Below are 18,751 nucleotides of genomic sequence, written 5' to 3'. Positions count from 1 at the left end.
CTTCATTCTATCATCGATTCATCAAGCATTATGCGGCTATTGTAGCTCCTTTGACTGACAGGTTGAAGAAGGAGGCTTTCTTTTGGGATGCTATTGCAAATAGTAGCTTCAACCAGTTAAAGGAACTCCTTACTTCTGCTCCTATCTTAGTATGCTTGGAATTCTCCAAAGAATTTACCATACAATGTGATGCAAGTGGTTGTGGCATTGGGGCTATTTTGTTACAGGAGCATGGAGTGATTGCCTTTGAGAGCCGTAAGCTTACAGATAAAGAAATGGCCATGAATGTTTATGACTAGGAGATGTTGGCTATCTTGCATGCGATAAAGAAATAGCACCATTACTTGTATGGCAGTCGATTTAGAGTCCAGAGTGATCACAGGGTTCTTACGTATTTTCGTACTTAGTCCAATCTTACTCCTAAGCAGCGTAGGTGGATAGCTACTCTACAAAATTATGATTTTGACATCACTCATACGAGGGGCAAAGAAATATAGTGGCTGATTCTCTTTCTCGTATGTGGGCTTGTAAAGTTTCAGCCATGACCGAACTACATAGTGATTGGATTGAAGAACTACATGAGGCTTATCTTTTGGATGAAGAATTCAACCATATTTTTCAGAAATTACAGCAATGTCTTATGGAAGAAAACTCACATTATTAGTTTAAAAATGGCCTTATTTGGTTAAAAGGCAAGATTGTCATTCCTTCTACCTCTTCTTTTACATGGAAAATTATGGAGGAACTCCATTCTTCGCCTTTAGCTGGACATCTTGGAGTTTTCAAGACATGATCAGCAAAAGCTTCTATTGGAAAGGGCTGTGGAAAGATGTTAAGGACTTCGTCATGAAGTGTATGCCTTGTCAGCAGAATAAGGTCATCACCCATAAGCCAGGAGGTTTATTGCAGCCATTACCTATTCCTACAGGTAAATGGACTCACACTACCATGGATTTCATTACTGGCTTGCCTACTACCAAGAAGGGATCGACTAGTATATATGTGGTGGTAGATAGACTCACCAAGGCAGCCCATTTTATTCCAACTAAGACTCAGTTCACAGCCTCTCAAGTGGCCAGTCAGTTTATGGAGTAGATTTTTAGACTACATGGATTATCACAGGTGATTGTTCATGATAGAGACTCAAAGTTTATGAGTAACTTTTGGCAAGCGATATTTACATCTATGGGCACTAAATTGGCTCCATCTATGGCCTATCATCCACAAACTAATGGACAAACAGAAAGAGTTAATAAATCATTGGAGACTTATCTTTGCCATTTCTGCTATGATGTCAAAAATTCATGGGATTCTTGGTTACACTTGGCTGAGTTTGTTTACAACAAATCTACCCATGCTAGTATTGGAGTTTTGCCCTTTGAGGCTATGTATAGCTATAAAGTGCCCTTACCCACAGTCATCTTTAATGAATGGATCAACCCTCATGGGAAGGAAGAGTTGGAAAGAATGCAAACCCTTCTTCAGCAATGTAAGATGAATCTTAGGAAAGCTCAAGACCAAATGAAGATGTATGCTGATGAGAAGAGGCGGCCTTTAGAGTTCCAAGAAGGAGAGTTGGTTAAAGGTGCCCAAGTCTAGATACTCTACATTAAAAGATGGATCTAGTAATAAGCTTGCTCACAGATTTTATGGCCCCTACTGGATCCTAAAGCACATTGGAGACTTGGCATACAGATTAGAGCTCCCTTCTTCCACAAAGATTCAAATGTCTTTCATGTTAGTTAGTTCAAGCCTTTATATGGTGATCCAGTTGATATAATTGATGAGCTGCCACCTATTGATGAAGAAGGTCTTATTCAGTACATCCTAGAGGCTATTATAGGTCAGCGTGAGAAGAAACTTTGATCTCGTTCTGTCATGGAATATTTGATCAAATCGAGAGGTTTACCACTTGAGGAAGCTTCTTAGAGGCCTGATTCTATATTGGATGAGTTTCCTTTCTTAAGGGATACATTAGTGGATGAAGCCTATTGATTATGGAGCTAGTTTTGGTGCGTGCAGGATTAGGACAGCACGCTGTTCTAGAATAATTTTTATTGTGCCTAATTTTTAGAATTAAGCTATCTATATGGGGTCAAAGTACTCTTTAAGAGCTACATTTTGATATATGGCACACCTCATTTGGAAACTTCTACTAGAAGTTATGGTAGATTTGGTCCAGCAAGGTCTGTTTACACAGCGAGCTGTCTACTTCATTTTGAGATGATCTATTGAAGATTTTATGGCTCCATATACTTTTGAAGTATTCCAGATCATGTATATAGCTGAGGCCCACTCTTATTCTTCCATTTTAGTCCATATGTTGGTCATCTTTCATTCATTTTCCCATTTGTAAAGCTGTAAAAACAGAGTAGTACTCTGTTCTATCCATCCTTTTCTAGTCTTTCAAGTTTGTTTTTGAAGGCAAAAACCTTTGGGAAGGGATGGATTGTAAGAAGCTGAGAAAAATAAGGATTTAGTGTAAAAATAATATTGATGTTATGCCATGTCACACTAACATTGGTATAAAAGGAGAGGACATGTAACTTTCCACATCTTTTTAACACATTAGTACAATTACTGTCCTTCTCTCCCATCTTACTCACAGCTTCTATGGCTTCTATCTCTTTCAAGTCTTTCTCTCTCCTCATCACTCTCTTTCTCTCTCTTCTTGCAGTCTTTCTCTCTCTTTTGCAGTATTCTCTCTCCTTTTTCTCTCTCTCTAGTCCACTCTCTGACAATAATCTAGTATATAAACTAAAAATATTTTCATTTATAGAATTGTATTGAGTATATAAAGTTTTTTCCAAATCTTTCTTCACAAGAAGTGCTAATGAGCAAGACCAAATTGTCAATGGTTTATACATTTTTGGTTCAAAAAATACAATAGTAAGATATATATAGCTTATACAAAGTAATAAAATTCAAATAGTTTTTCAGTGGTGTATACCATTGAGCTTAACATATATCTTCTTGTCAAAAACTTATAATGTCTTTACACTATTAAACTCAATCTTATATCATTCATTTCATTTTGTTTTGTGAGTCAGGTATGCACAACTAGGCTTTGCAAGTGTTATCTCACAAGTCAAGTTATGCAAGAGCTATCATAAGAACTCATATCTTGAACTTGTGTTGCCTTGTCAAGAACTTTCAAGGTGTCTCTAATAACTTCTAATGTCTTGGAAAGTACTACTCAATCTCTCCATAGCTCCCACTCAAAACTTATTGATGGAAAGATGTTTGTAGAAAATAATCCATTTTTATTACTTACACTATTAGAACAAAAATTACGTTTATTTCTTGTATCAAAACTCATTGTGTATTTGTAGAGAAAAACATTTAGTTGGAGGCAAATATATATCCCTAGCCATATAGATAGTTGAAGTTAGGCAAACATTCTTGAGGTACAACTTTGAAAGCAACAATACATCTCTTCCAATGATATTTTAAATCCTCTTACCTTGCTTTTTTCACCTTGTGGGAGCCCTTGCAAGATGGTAGTATGATAATCTAATAATTTACAATAAAAAATCTGGGCTTCCAAGTCTCACATGTACTTTTGTTATAAACGATGCAAGAGTTCATGGAACGAGAAGAACGCCTTATGGATGCTATGGAAAAAAATAAAAGCACACATATTGTGTAGAGAAAGAAACTCAAAGAGAAGGTCGAGAAGGATAATCAAGAGAGCTTAAATAAATGGGTGCCAAAAAGAAGTCATGTAGTCAAATCTCTCACTTTTCAAAATATCAAGTATTAACTTTAGGTCCCATCTTTGTCATATCTTTTGACAGTTTTTCTCAAGGAATAAGACTATTGGGACTACAAAAATATGCCAAACTTTAGATATGTTGGCTAAAAATATCTCTCAATTTCTAAAATATCGAGTATTAACATCAAGTCATATCTTTGTCATATCTTTTAAATAGCTTTTTAGTTATAAGACTATTGGGGCTACTAAAACATATCAGACTTTAGATATTTCAAATAAAAAATCTCCAAGGTGGAGGAGATAACAATACCATATTCTTGTATATATAGCAAACTCTCTTTAGCTGTTCTCTTAATCAAGGGATTAACAAAAGTGTTATTTTTGACTTTTTTACACCTCATGAAGCAAGTGCAAGCATTCAGACTATGCCACAAAGAGAAGCAGTGAACCTAGTTGATGGAATTTAATGTCATTGAGAAAGCCTCACTCATATCAACTAAAAAGATGTTAGACTTTAGATATTTTGGCTAAAAAAAATCTCTCAATTTTCAAAATATTGAGTATTAACTTAAAGTGCCATCTTTGTCGTATCTTTTGGTAGCTTTTGTTAGTGGTAAGACTGTTGGGACTACCAAAACATGTCAAACTTTAGATATTTCAAATAAAAAATAGGAGAGAACTACAAAATGGACTCTACTATCTCCAAAGTGGACGAGAAAAAAATACCATATTCTTGTATAAATAACCGACTCTCTTTGGCTATTTTCTTAATCACAAGATAAAGAAAAGTATCTTTTTGATGTTTTTAGCCCTAATGAAGCAAGCACAAGCATTCAAACTATGCTGTAAGAGAAGAGGTGAACCTAGTTCATGGAATTTGATACCATTGAGAAGGCCTCACTCATATATGCTAAAAACATGTTAGAATTTATGTATTTTGGCAAAAAAAGATCTCTCAATTTTCAAAATATCAAGTATTAACTTCAAGTCCCATCTTTGTCATACCTTTTGATAGCTTTTGTTAGTGATAGGACTATTGGGACTACCAAAACATATCAAACTTTGAGTATTTCAAATAAAAAAGAGGAGAGAACTACAACATGGACTCTACTATCTCCAAAGTGGATGAGACAATAGTACCATATTCTTATATATATAACATACTCTCTTGGGCTCTTTTCTTAATCAAGCTATTAACAAAAGTGTCATTTTTTATGTTTTTAGCCCTAGTGAAGCAAGCACAAGCATTTAGACTATGCCACAGAGAGAAGAGGTAAACCTAGTTCATGGAATTTAATGCCATTGAGAAGGCCTCACTCATATTGCTAAAGTATTCTTTTGATCCAATGCTTTGAAGAGGCTAGCTATAGTGATAACCTCACCATTCAATTAATGAATATTTAGCAATAGGAAGAAGAGAGTATGCAAGACTATGTCTTGAAACTAAGAAGCCTCTTCAAGCACATCTAAGTTTGTTGAATTTGTGTCTATAGCTTGATCCGTGAGCATTGGGGACACCTAGAGCAATTTTTTGACAGATGCCGAGAGTATGGGATCTCTCTCAACCCCGACAAATTTGTCTTTGGCGTCTCCTCATGAGTTCTTTTAGGCCATATTGTATCTGCACAAGGGATTGCAACAGACCCGACGAAGATCGAGAAGATTGCCGCCTTAACAGCACCATCAAACCTCAAGAAATTAAGAGGATTTCTTGGCCATGTGGACTATTACAGAATATTTATTGCACTTTTTGCAACTAAGGCAACCCCTTTGCACAAGCTCCTAAGGAAAGAAGCTGATTTCCTTTGGACTGATGACGATGAAGAGGCCTTTAATACCCTAAAATAGTGCCTTATCCAAGCACCTATTTTACAAGCTCCTGATTGGACGAAGGAGTTCCATGTGCACACCGATGCATCAGTTGAAGGGCTAGGTGCTGTCCTATGTCAAAAGGGCCCCTCCAAGTTAGATCAACCGATATATTATGCAAGCCGAAAGGTCACTGATAGGGAATGGAACTATATAGTGACAGAGCTTGAGTGCTTGGCAATGGTGTTTGCACTGGAGAAGTTTCAATACTATCTATTGTCAACGCATTTCAAGTTCTATGTGGATTATGAAGCACTGTCCTTCCTGATGAACAAAGCAGATGTTAAAGGATGACTGATGAGATGGTTGCTCCTATTCCAAGAGTTCGACTTTGAAGTAGTCACTAAGCCTGGCCGTTCCCATGTCCTAGCTGATCATCTGTCATGGATCCCTCAAACAGAAGAAGAGGAACAGGATGATCCAGACCTTCCTGATGCTTCCTTGTTTCTAGTTGAAACAGTTACTCCCTGGTATGTAGACATAGCCAATCTCCTAGCAACTCAACAATATCCTCCTGGTATCTCAAGCCGTGAGAAGAAGAAGCTTCTGTTAGAATCAACCCCCTACACTTTGTTAGGTGGTGCACTGTACAAGAAAGGCAAAGATGAAGTGCTGCGAAGATGTGTTGCAGGCAATGAAATTGGCATACTATTGAAAGCATGCCATGACGAACCATGTGGTGGACACTTTACAGGAGAAGCGACAACCAAGAAGGCTTTGTTAGCAGGATATTGGTGGCCGACCCTCCATAAGGATGCATATGATTACTGTAAAAGATGTGATGCTTGTCAACGAATGGGGAAACCTACCAAAACAAGTGCCATGCCACTTCAACCCATTCTTACCCTAAAGCCGTTCGAGAAGTAGGGGATTGATTTTGTGGGTCCCATTGATCCACCCACCAGATGGAAGCAGAACAGATACATCTTAGTGTGTACGGATTATGTCACAAAGTGGTGTGAAGCTAAAGCCTTGAAGTGGGATGATGGCAACAACATAGCCTTGTTCATGTACGAGAATATTATCACCCGTTTTGGTAGTCTCCTTGAGCTGGTAAGTGACAGAGGTACTCATTTCCTTAACAAAATCATGGAGGAGCTGACAGACTGTATAAGATCCGCCATCGTAAGTCCACTCCCTATTACCCTAGAGCCAATGGCCAAGTTGAAGTCACCAATTGCATTCTTTTCTCGATTCTGACAAAGAATGATTGCCGCACATCGTCGGGACTGGGACGATCGACTTACAGAGGCCCTCTGGGCGTACAGAACCTCCTATAAGGCAGCTACAAGACAGACCCCTTTCCAGCTAGTGTATGGTACAGAAGCTGTCTTCCCTGTTGAGCTGGAATTGCCCTCTTTGCGAGTAGCAGTTAAAGAACACTTGGGAGATAATGAGTCATTGCAACGCTGTCTCTTGCACTTGGAATGCTTGGATGAGATACGGCGGATGGCCTTACAGTGCATGGAAACCACTCAAGCGCGATATAAGACCTATCATGACAGTTTCATCAAGCACAAGGAGTTCAAAGAAGGCGATCTTGTCGTAGCCTATGATTCAAGATTTGGCAAGTTTCTTGGCAAGCTTCAACAACGGTGGATGGGTCCGTACAAGGTACTTGCCGTAATCCTAACGGCTCTGTTCAGGTGTAGACCGTTAATGCCTCTGATGATCCTTTCCTCATCAATGGCTATTGCCTGAAAAAGTATTTCCCTCCCTAGGGATCTTGACAATCACAGTCGACCTACCCCCTCTCTTTTGGGCGTCGCATTGTCCTTCTTGTCGTGTTTCTAATAGCCCTTACAATTCTCCTCATGAGGCGGTCTCGTTCTACTACCCCCTTGCAGAAACATCTCAACCCGACATTGTTCTCTTCTCGTCTGTTCCAACAACGGTGGTGAGGTTGGTCCTGACATATGGCATTTCTACCATTCTCTTTCTTAATGAAAAAAAAACAAAAAAATGAAAAAAAAGAAAAGAAAAGAAAAAAAGAAGAAAATAACAAAAACAACAAAACTGTAATGGGAGAAAAGGAAGAAATTCCCTGTCATAATAGGCCTTGTTCCAAGAAAAGGTGGAAACACCCTTGGGCGAGAAGCTGACTGTGGAAAAGATGGTAACACCCCGCAGTTCAGGAGAGCTGACTCACCAGCAGAACCTCTTCAGTAAGTAATTTAAAGCCACCTCCCTTGGTGCGCTGTCTCTACAATATCAATCCGTCTGCCCTTCTTAACAGACAACTCTTCTTACAAGTCATTGAAGTATGAGATTTGTAGGCTGCCTCCCTGGGTACGCCTCATCTTCAAGATCATGATGACACCAACAGCTGACATGATCTTCATCACCAACCCCTTAAGTGATGTGAGCTTTCATCCTAATAGGATGGGGACGTGAATATGGGCTGCCCTCTATATCTATCAGAGAGTGAGACAGAGGGTGGGGTGAGTGACCAGTCTTTCCCTTCAAATCAAATGAGAGGTGAGTTGTATGAACGAAGTGTTGCACGCACGAGATGGGCCTCTCTATGCACAAAGCACGATCTGTTTTTGTGCACCACACCATAAGGCTCCCTGGCCTTCCTTCTTGCACTGTATGCCGGCATAGGGTGGATGCACAGTTGCACCATCAAATGCACACAAGGCATACAACCTCTGCACAAGCGACCGTGAGGATTACATCAATGTGTTTCAGGAAGGGCTGCCCTCTATATCTTTCAACTGAGCGTGAGACAGAGGGTGGGCTAAGTGTGACTGGAGTTTCTTCAATCAATTATCGAGAGGTGAGGATTAAGGAACATTACGACCCTTGGAGTCAGGTATGTTCCCGTTTCCCTATGCACCCACGAGCTGGGTTTCTACCATTAGCACAGGACATATCACTTTGGTGTATACATTGCACTACAAGGCTCCCTTGCCTTTCTCCTTGTACCTATGCCAGATGGGTTGGACGCACTGATGCACCATCAATTGTGCACCCTGGCATACTCTCTCTACATCGTTCCCTTGTCGATTCCTAAACCGGGTGTGAGCTATGGGTTTCACCTTGATTTCCTCGAGTGATGTTAGTCATGGGGTGAGTGCATGCTCTTTCAATCCATTTGAGTGATTGTGAGTTGAGTGCAATATCCCTTACCATCGACGAATTTCCTGTGATTCCTTCAACTATCTACCTCCCTGGATACTGCCGCTTGGTCCCTGCCACGAAGGACAAAGAACATGTGCTGTGCAGATACCTTGTTACCTCCTGCAATTGACACAACGACACTAGATGGTTCTCAAATTATTCATTTTTGAAGCGATTCCCGTAAATTGGACAATTTTCCATATGAACGCATCTTTATTACTTCAAAACCCTGATCTGATGAGTCAAGCCTATCCTACCCCTTCCCCTTGACATTTTTCCTTTTTACTCCGTGTCCTTTTGATGCACAGTTCATCCGTTATTAATTTTAGCGGGTTTTCGGACCTTTTTCGTGCCTATTTTTCACATTTTTCCATGTGAACCTACCCTATTTTCATCAGAATTCCAGTTTGATTTGACAGCTATATCCTGCCAGTCTTTCCCCCACTTTTTCCTTTTTTCTCCCCTCTTTTTCGCCCGCCGAATTTTTAGTTATTAATTTTTCCGAGCGTTTTTAAATGTATTTTTTGTGTTTTTTCTATGTAAACCCTTCCTAATTTCCCCCAAATGGAGCTTTGATGTGCCATTTCTATGAATTCCTTTTTTTGGAATATTTTTCCTTTTTACCGCCTGCTATTTCGACGCATGGTTCTTCTCGTATTAATTTTCGAGTCTATTTTCGGGCCCATTTTTGGGGTTTTTCCATGTGAATGCATCCTATCTCGATCGGAACTGTGTTTTCTCATGATAGGTTGTTGGACACATTGTTCTACACACTTTTCCTTCTTTCCGTACTTCATTCCCATGCACGGATTTTCCGATATTAATGCCCGTATGTGTTTTCAAGTTTGTTTTTTGCGTTTTTTCCATGTGAACACCTTGATTTTGTTCCGGAACCAGTGTTGCATATTTCCAATATTTTTCCCTTGTCCCCCAGCCCATTTTTCCTTTTTACGGATTTTTTTTCGAACAAACGGTTTGGATTTTATTAATTTTTCTTTATTTTTCTCGTTAACCGTGTTTCTCGCCTCGCGCGCGAACGCACTTGTTTTTGGTTTTACGCACCTCGGGACGCTCCCGTGGCGTCCGGGGCTCGCGCGTCCCCGTCTCTGTCCGTTTGAACCCATCATTGCAAATTTTTTTACCCCTGCCCGCACATGCGCACGGGCCGAGGATGTGTTCTTTTCTTCTTTTTTTCATTATTTAATATCAAAAGAAAAAAATATATAAATAACCTATACACACAATGTCAAAAAAAAAAACAACAATTAAAAAAAATCTAACTTAAAAGAAAGAAAGAAAGAAAGAAGAGAGAAAAAAAAAGAAAAAAAGCACACACACATATACATAAATCCAAAAGGAAAATCCATATTTTTAAAAAACCACCAAAAGGAAAAAGAAAAACAAGAAAAAGGAAAAATAAGAAAAAAATGAAAAAGAAAAGAAAAGAATAAAAAAAAAACATTCCACGTACCTGTCGGTTTGATCCTCTCCCCTTCTTCCTCCTCCTCTTCCCTCCCCTTCCTCCTCTCCTGCTCCTTCTTCTTCTTCTTCTTTCCTCTCCTCTTCTTGCTTCTCCTCCTTCTTCCCTCCCCCACTCCTGCGACCTCTTGCCGCCCTGCCTCTCCTTCTTCCTCAACCTCCTCCTCCCTCCCGCCTGCGACGCCCCCCGGCGGCCCAGCGCCCTCGTGGCGGCCCTCACGCCCTGCACGGCGGCCTCCTCCACCTACGGCAGCCTGAACCTCCACCCGCAGTGGCCTGAACCTCCACCCTCGTCGGCACGCTCCTTCCTCCTGGTGCCCTCCATCAACTGCGCCTCTCGCAGCGCCCTGCCCGTCGGCACGCTCCTCCCTCCCAGCGCCCTCCACCAGCTCGGCCTCCTCCTCCTCCTCCTCCTCCTCCTCCTCCTCCCCCTCCCCCTCCTCCTCCTCCTCCCCCCACCTAACTGCCATGCCAGGTTAGGCTAACTTAACCATAATTTAGTTAACTTAACCCTCTTTAGCTTAACTTAACCATAATTTAGTTAACTTAAACCTCTTTAGCTTCACTTAACCATAATTCAGTTAACTTAACCCTCTTTAGGTTAACCTAACCACATTTAGGTTACCTTAACGTTACTTCAATTACACTAACCTACCTAGGGTTAGGTAAAAACTAACCTAACTAGGGTTAGTTACAAACTAACCTAACTAGGGTTAGGTTAACCCTAACCTAACTATAGTTAGTTAACTAACCTCACTCAGGTTAGTCCCCACCCCACTAACCCACCCTAGGATAGTTAGTCTCACCTAGGTTAGTTAGAACTTACCTAGCCTAACTTAACTAACCTAGACTGACTCCAAACTAACCTAATTGACTTAGTCAACCCTAGACTAACCCAGACTAACCTAATCCCCCTTGACTAACCTGACTTGACCTAGCCTGACTTACATGACTTATCCATACTAACATGACTTAGTTGACTTGATTTGACCCTACTTACCAAACCAACCTGATTTACATAATTTAATTGATTTAGTTAATTTAAAAATTCATTTAACTTCAAAAAAATTCATTTACATAATTTAATTGATTTAGTTAATTTAAAAATTCATTTAACTTTAGAAAAATTACAGAAAAATTTCTACAAATTCCCCTCTATTTCTGCAAATTTTTGGAAAAAATTTCAGGTGGAAATTTCAACAACCAAAATTACAAAAAATTAAATATTTGACAATTCCTTTAAAATTACCTAAAAAATGCAAAAAATTCATTTAAAATTAGTAAAAAATACAAAAAAATCTAAAAAATTCTAGGACATTCCACTCACCCCCTTGACCTTTTGCCACTCATTTCTCCCTTCAAAATATTTTCATAAAAGGCACCAATATTCTTTGAAAAAAAAAGAATAAACATACAAATAAGAAAACTTATTTTCATAACATAAATTATGGATATTTTATAAATGGTTGAAATTTTATTTTTTTTCCTTTATCACTATCCATATTTAATTACTATTCCTCTTGAAAAAAAAAACAACCACATACAATTTATTACAAAACAAAAACAGAAAAACACACATAAAACAAACAACCACACATAATAAAATAAATTAACCAAACCACACTATAATCCCCAAACAAACACACCTAAAATATAAACCAAACATCATACAAACTTTTAAAAAAAACAATTAAAACTAAAATAAAATCAACACAAACACTAAGGTGTTGTCTTTGTTGTTCAACTGCGGTCTTTGATTTTGTTTGACTGGATTCATTGCTTTCGGGGGACTCTTCCGTGCGCCTTCCGGTCATTGCATGCACACCCCTACCAGGTATTTATTTTGTGAGCTTTATTTATTTTCATTACCCCCTTAATCATAATTAATTGCTAAAATGAACTATTTATTCACCCATATTTTCCACGCGCATTCGCGCTAAACACACCATTTCATAATTTAACAATCAACTAGCTGTTCACTTTGCATGCGCTACGTGCGCTTAAGAGGCACCTTAATTTATAATAAAAATGAACCAACCGTTACGAAAAAGCACGCGCTGGCAAAAAAGCGCTCCACATCACTATTAATTTTTAATTAAGGAATTTGCATTTAGAGACCCAGTCTGGGAATCGTAGTCTGGGTTGCATTAAAGCACCGTTTCAACATAATAAATTGTAATTAAAATTTTAAGAAGAAACCGTCGTTTTCTTATTAAGGTTTATAACCTAATAAAATGTCACCCATTGGTAATAATTTATTAAAATGAACCCTTCATTAAAATAATTTTTCCTCACTGCACTTCTTTTTCCCCCTTTTTAATAAACACGCTTCGTGGGATGGGCGTGCAAAAGACTTTTAGTTGACACTGATGGTCCAGGTTATGGTCAAGTCTTGATGTACATTTTTTCTGGTAGTCTGATTTGTCTATGTGCTACGATTACGGGTACGGTGTGTAGTTCTTTCTTTCTTGCTTAATACGGGGATTTGGGTGCTTGATTGTTGTATTGCATGAAGCTTTCGATTGCATATGTGTAGAGGTCATGCCGAATTTTTTCTAGGCTGTGTATTATCTGGGGTGGTAACTGGGTTAGTTACGTCTATGTCTGTATGTGTATCATTCTTTTTCATTGATTCCTTTTTGATAGCCCTTTGGTTATTTTGCAGGCATTCTTTGTGACTGTCTGTGTTGTAGTGTGTGTGTTTTCCATTTGAATGGCGCCTCACGCTCCTCCCCTATCCAGTATGTCCCACTGGTTAGTAGGGATTACTCTTCCCTACTCACTTTTGAGCCGCTTATGAAGGCAGGACTCACGACTTTCCTAGCTGCCTCCTTCCCTTTGATCCCAGAAGATCCATCCATGTGTGATGAGTTCCTTGCCTCATACAGCAAGAAGTCGGGACTGGTCCATGGTACTTCCATGACCTTGACACCCCGAGAATTAGGGAAGGCTTTGTCTCTTCCCTACAAAGGAGAGCCCTTTGTTACAGCTCGCCAGCTATTCTCTAACGATGAGATTTTGAAGCTATTACAAAAACAGACCAAGGAAATTCTGGATGTCAAGAAAGTGATCAACACTTCAGGAGTTTCCTTTTCCATGATCACTGATCATGTGTGAAAGTTGATCTGCCAGTTCCTCCAAGACACGTTTATGCCTGCAAAAACACCATCCCATTACTTGTCCAAAGAGCTCTTTACAGCTTCAAGGATGGTGTTAAAAGGAGTAGCTATTGATTGGAGCACTTACCTACTCACAAAGATGGATCAACATTTTGTTAAAGTAACCAGGGGCAATGTTACAAATGTCACCTATGGATCCTACCTGTCTGCTTTCTTGACCTATTCAGGTTTAAAGAAGGGTGTGCCTCTACCTCCTTCATCTGATCCAGTACCCCCTCCACCTTCAGAAGAGTTAGAACCAATTGATATAGAGGATCTGGATTCTCCTCCTCCACTGGTCATACAACGAAAATGCTTGAAGTGGGTCGCAGATAAAGCTCCTTCAGTTCTTCCTTCAGATACAATTCCTGCTATGTAAGAAGCTGGGAATAGTTAGAATGCTAATAATATGCCATGTCACATAGACATTGGTATATAAGGAGAGAAGTTGTAATTTTTCATATCTTTTGACAAATCAATACATTTTACAATCTTTCTCTCCCTTCTTGCTCTAAGCTTCCATGGCTTCTTCATCTTTCCTGTCTTTCTCTCTCCAATTCTAGTCTTTCTCTCTCCTCGTCATCCTTATTCTCTCTCTCCCTACAGTCTTTCTCTCTCCTCTACAGTCTTTCTCTCTCCTCTTTCTCTCTCCTCTTTCTCTCTCCCTGGTTCTCTCTCTGACAAGTGGTATCAGAGCTTCAGTCTTTGATCCATTATTTTCTTCCATTTTCACTCCTATTTTCCTATTTCAAAACCAATTTCAGACAAAAATGGTATAAGACAGTGACTAGTGGAGTGCTGCAGGACAACTACAGTTAGCAAATGACTACATCTGGAGATATCCAAGGTCAGATATGGCGGATAAAGGCTTAAATGGTTGGACGTCACCAAATTTTATGCAAAATTGAAGGTAACTAGGGTAAAGGATGGTTAACCGGGCCTAGTTTGGGAACAAACTGTGGTTACTTTGAAAAGAGGGGTTTCTCTTTCCCCTTTCCTGGAGTTTCCTGTAGGTTTCATGGAAGTTCAGCCCTGAAGATCAGTTCATATCTCTCTTAACCCTGAGTTTCTTGGTCAAATACCACATGGAAATGATTCCTCAGCTCAAGACCTTTAGAATGAGCATATGGTTGCTCAAGCTTGCCACTGCCATGGAGCCAGAAGCAGCCCCGAAAATTGCGGCGCAATTTTCGGGCTGATTCCAGCCCTGCCCTGCTTCAAGCTTGCTTCTCCTCAGCTCTGGCACTCTTCTTGATCCATTTCAAACATAAAATCTTCAGCAATAGTGAGATTCTTAGCCACATTCAAGGATTCCTCAGCTCTCTTGAACCCTAGGTGAACAGTCCATGGGCAGCCATGAAAGCTTCAGCCCAAGCTTCCATTTCTTGACAGTTTCTTGAAGATTCTTCATCCTTTTGGCCCGTGGAATCATTTCAGCAAGGATTCTTCAACAAATTGCAAGGATTAAGCACGGGATGGCTAAAGATTGAGGATCAAGAGCTTCTATGGAGCAAAAATTTGGGGGAAATGGGTTTAATGCTTCAATTTCAAGCATTTGGAGCTTCAAGATTGGTCTCAACCATCAGATAAGTAAGCCTTATGGATTATTTTGCTAACATTGGACAACCGGGAGCCCTATCAAGCATTTGGCAAGTCATTTTCAGCCATGTCAAGGTATTTCTCTTCAATTTTTAATCTCTCTCATTAATCCAATTGCTGAGCTTAAGCCATTTGACTGAGAGATTAAAGAATTGAACATTTTCATCAAATTCTCAGCCAACCTTTACTTGAATTCACCTACTCATGAATGCAATGCTTGCCTAATGCATATTAGCTTCAATCAGTGAATTAAAGGCCTCAATCTGAGATTTCAACATAACATTTGAATCTTATTGACTGAATACATTGATTGATGCCTTTGTTTACTCTAATCCAATTGATTGGTTGATTCTCTTTTGCCTAAATTGGAAAATTGTAAAAGGGTAAGTACTAGCAATCAGTGAGTCACTGAATTGCATAGGTAAAACCCTTCTCCCATCTCAAGTTTTCTTATCTCAATCAATTGCATCTCATGAAAGGCTGAATGGATATTTTTGAATTGCATATCATGCTGATTGCTTAGCACACTAGCCTCTGCCATATTGATATTCCCACCGAGGGAAAAGGTGGATGCCGGGGGAGATAGTGGGACAAAAGAGAGGTGACCCTCCCTCACTATCGAAGATCCCGAAGGGGTGCAACCAACCGACCCGGGGGGAACTTTGCCCACCTCCCGGTGATTCGGAGCCCGTGTAGGGAGCCCGTTCTGCCGTTTTATCCCTCACACAGGTACAGCGAGTGGAGAATTGAAGATTGAAGACTTTCCAATGACTCAAGTACATATTGGATTAAAACAGGGTAAAACAGGAAATTTACAGGTTACCCACAGGGTATTTACAGGTGGATACAGGTACACCCTTTGATACTGAAGCACAGGTGCAGGTACTACAGGGTACCCATAGGTCCTATATACCCCTTTGCAGGGTTTGGTAGCCATTTGAGGTTACTCTCTTGCATTACAGGGTCAAAACAGGGCACTTACAGGTCTAAACAGGGTGCAGGACTAGACAGTTCAGACTCTGAAATTCAGTTACAGAATTTTCTTTCCTAAACCTGTTATAGCGTGCTATAGCTCATCTCGAAGAGGGCATTGTTAGCTTCGATTCGCACAGAAAATTTTTGCAATCGGAGTTTTCTAGCCAAAGTTATAGCCATTTTACTGACAGGGGGTACTGCAGGACTGCACTAGTATGGTAGGACATAAAGGCAAAAATAAGGTCCAGGAGGACTATGCACAGCAAATCAGGGATTCCATGATGGAAAGCACACTTCAAGAGAACCCTGAAGAGCTTCAACAATAAGGAGAGATCAGTATACTCAATGATACTCTGTGTGTCCATGAAATAAGACATAGGGAACGTCATGAGGCCATTTTGACAGCAATGGAGCAGATGATTCTATCTCATGGTCAAACGAAGTCTACTGTTGAGAAGTTGATGGAATCAACTACCCAAACCAAGGCTTCCATTGATAAATTAGTAGAATCTAATGCTCAACTTATGGCAAAATTCTCTCAATTAATGCAGTCACAAACAGGATCAAAAGAAGCCAATGAGAAGGCTTGTTCAAACAGTGACCCTTCAGTCCCACTTCAGCCATCCAACCAAAATGATCATGGAGATGGGATCATTGGAAGAAGAGGTATACCAAATAGTCAGTATGAAGTAGGAGAAGCTTCACAAAGGTATGATGACTATTTGGGCTGTTTGAATGGAGCCAATACTCAAACTTTTGGACTGCATACTCAGAATTCCAGGGGTGCCTTACCAACAGGAAGATTACATGGTAATTCTCAGCCACCTATTGGAAGATTTCAGTCTCAATTTGGGGGTTCTGTACTTAGAAATCCTAATCAGCCAGTTTTGGGACAGCAACCCTTTCATGATAGAGAATTCAAGGACAAAATTGTTTTATCCAAATTCAATGGCCAGTCATCTTCACCATCAGAATTAGAGGAATGGACCTCTAAGATGGAGTCTTATTTTGACATATTCCCTAAAACTAATGATATGAAGATACACTTTGCCTCCTTGCACTTAGAAGGATTTGCCCACACTTGGTGGAGGTATATCAAAAAAGAGAATGTACTTATTGAGAATTGGGAAGCTTTCAAGGCACTTATGGCTGAAGTCTTTGTTTCACCTCTTGAAAAAGAGAAGTTAGAACGAAGATGGTATGGTTTGGAACAAAAGGGCCTAAGTGTAAGAGAATATACAAACCAATTCCTCAACTTGACCATGTATGTGGAAAACATCAGTGATGAGGCCAAGTTACACAAGTTTATGTATGGTTTAGAACCATCCTTGTCAGCTGATGTTATGGCACAGAATCCTACTTCACTTTTCAAGGCTATTGAGCTTGCAGAGCGCTATGGAAGAAAGTATAGGAAAGAGTCTTTATTTCAGCCAAGTTATGGACAGCCAAGGAGGACTGTTTTAAAGCAAGGGCAAGTTGGTAACAATTATGGCAGCAATCATATGCCTAGTGGGAGCTTACGGATACCAACTTCTCCTCCATTTAATGCTTCTAGGCTTCAAAGCAATTTCAGGACAGCAAACAGTCCAAAGGTTGAATTTAAGCAAGGTGACAATAAGCCTAAGTCCACTTCAGCCAATACAAATTCCAGAAATATTCCCATGGATCTTTACAAGGAAAGAAAGGACAAAGGCTTATGCTTCAAGTGTGGAGAAAAGTATACTCCTGTCAAGATTGTGGGAGAGAAGGAAGGAGTCTCACTTGAAGCTTTCTTGCTTGCACAATGGGGGAATACACACAAGGGTGGAGGCTGAAAACAGTTTTCCTCTTCTTAGTTGTGTAAGCCAAAAGAACTCAAGTACAAAGAAATAGAAGAACCCTATATATGGGTCTCAAACCAAACTCAACTAACTAAGGTGGCATACTAACTGAGCCATGAACTAGAGTAGATAAGGATAGCTATCATGTAGCTATTATTCATGGGCGGTGTACCAACCGCGTCTGCAACTGACAAGTCGGTGACATAAATACACAATGGTTACCCTGGCGTATCACGAGTGGAGCTCGATATCTCAACACTCCCCCTCGAGCTCAATCCCAATTCCTACACACCAAGCAGGTCTCTGAACTTGCGCAGCTTCTCTGCGCCCAATGCCTTCGTGAATATGTCAGCTACCTGATCCTCTGTGCTGACATAAACTAGATCAATAAGACCTAGTAAAACCCTCTCTCGCACATAGTGATAATGCACCTCAATGTGCTTTGTTCTAGCATGATAGATTGGGTTATCTGCCAAGTGTATACTACTCATGTTGTCACAATAAATGATAACTGGCCCATCTGTAGAGTGATGCATATCATAAAGTAGCTTATGCAACCAAGCTACCTCACATGCAGCCATTGCTGCACCCCTGTACTCAGCCTCTGTGCTGGACAAGGCAACTGTAGGCTGTTTCTTGCTGCTCCAAGTGACTGCAGCACTCCCAAAAGACAACACATATCCACTGGTAGATCGTCTATCAGAAATACTATCAGCCCAATCAGCATCAGTGTATCCATGCAACTGTATCTGAACCCCAGTCTCATAAAATAGTCCATACTGCAATGTGGACTTCACATACCTGAGTATGCGTCTAGCCGCATCCAAATGTGGTTTCCTTGGAGCCTGCATAAAGTGACTTACCAATCCAACAGCATAGCTCAAATCTGGCCTAGTAATAGTCATATAAATCAAACTTCCTACTATGCATCTGTACATAGTAGGGTCTTCTAGAAGCTCACCTGTATCTGTGCTCAGCTTCACATTCTGCTCCAAAGGAACTGAAATAGGCTT

Source organism: Lygodium microphyllum, chromosome 26 (assembly GCF_053477565.2).
Source record: "Lygodium microphyllum isolate KBCC chromosome 26, Lygodium_microphyllum_v1.1.10, whole genome shotgun sequence".
NCBI classification, from domain to species: Eukaryota; Viridiplantae; Streptophyta; class Polypodiopsida; order Schizaeales; family Lygodiaceae; genus Lygodium; species Lygodium microphyllum.
Note: the sequence above shows the minus strand (reverse complement) of the source record.